This window comes from Halichoeres trimaculatus, unplaced genomic scaffold (genome assembly GCF_033239565.1).
Source record: "Halichoeres trimaculatus isolate MK-OKI-2021-1 unplaced genomic scaffold, fHalTri1.1 fHalTri1_scaffold_33, whole genome shotgun sequence".
Taxonomy (NCBI): Eukaryota; Metazoa; Chordata; class Actinopteri; order Labriformes; family Labridae; genus Halichoeres; species Halichoeres trimaculatus.
Genome location: NW_027437211.1, coordinates 275,001 through 276,307, shown reverse-complemented (window position 1 = coordinate 276,307; position 1,307 = coordinate 275,001).

The window sequence follows — 1,307 nt, the reverse complement described above, 5'->3', positions numbered from 1 at the left end:
TCATTGGGAATGCCTAACATTAAAAGCAGTTGAGGCTGGTCCAGTCAAAATGTGTTCACTTGAAACACTTGAATGTCCAGCAGATGTATCAGCATATCTTTCCATTGATCCACAAGCAACTGTCAACCTGACATACTGGGTAAAGTGTGAAGGAATTGAGTATCGTGTTGGCCTCTTTGTTTGCACAAGCACTGTTGATAATATGCCAGTGTTCAGCAAAATAATCTCTATTATCTTGCATAATAGCAAAGCATTTTTTGTACTGACTGAACATGTAACATGTTTTCATGAACATTTCCATGCTTTCCAAGTAACTGAAAACATTCCAAAGAAGATACTGGTTCTTGAAAGAGGGACATTTAGACATTTTAAAGCATTTGATTCCCAAATGTCCTATGGATGTGATTCTTCATTTTATATTGTGTCAGAGAGTTGCGTTATTTGAACTGTTAGAAGTGTTGGCTTTATGTAAATTTGATGTAACTTCTTTCCTTACCACTGCAAACATGTCTGTTTTCTGAAAGCAGGTTTGAAAGTGAACTTCATTTTGACACAATCCTGCATTCCTGCAAGTTTCTTTTGTAACCTAAGTAGATTTCAATAATTTTGAAAGATATTTTGTATTTACTGATCAGAGTGATGTTTTGTAGTTTTCTAGTTTTGTTAAAATATACTAGTTTCTGCTGGTGTTTTTTTTTTTTAAGCATTATTTAATGTGTTGTCACTTTGTTAACACACTATAACAGCTGTTAAGCTGTGACAAAAGCAGTACCTTTTATATGTGGGGTTTTAATTTCAAAATGGTTTTATACTGACAGAAGAAAGCCCACAGTAGCATGCCTTTAATGATTGCGTTGTAAGAGATGCAATGTTTGGAAAAGTTTGGACATGTTTAATAAAAAAGGCAATGAAGTTGATATGTTTTTGTTTATGTTTATGACTCATTTTTTTGGGAAAACACTTTTTTTGTGGTTAAAATATTTACTCCATATAAGAGTTTAAGTAACATTCTATAAGTGTTAACTTGTAACACCAAGAAAGAGTGGACAAAAATTTGACTAAAATTTAGAGTTAATTTCAATATAACTGGGAGTGGCATTTTAACTCCCTCAAGAGGTAAATTTCAACTCCTGAGAAGAGTTAAAAATTCAACTCCCAGAAAAGAGTAACTTTTACTAAAGCTTAGAGTTTATTCAATGGTCTCACATGTACACTCAAAATGAGTTAAGTTTGACTCTCTGAGAGTTTATTTCAAAGAGCGGATTTTGCTGTGTACATAGACTCTATCAGAAAGAAGGCACAGCAGA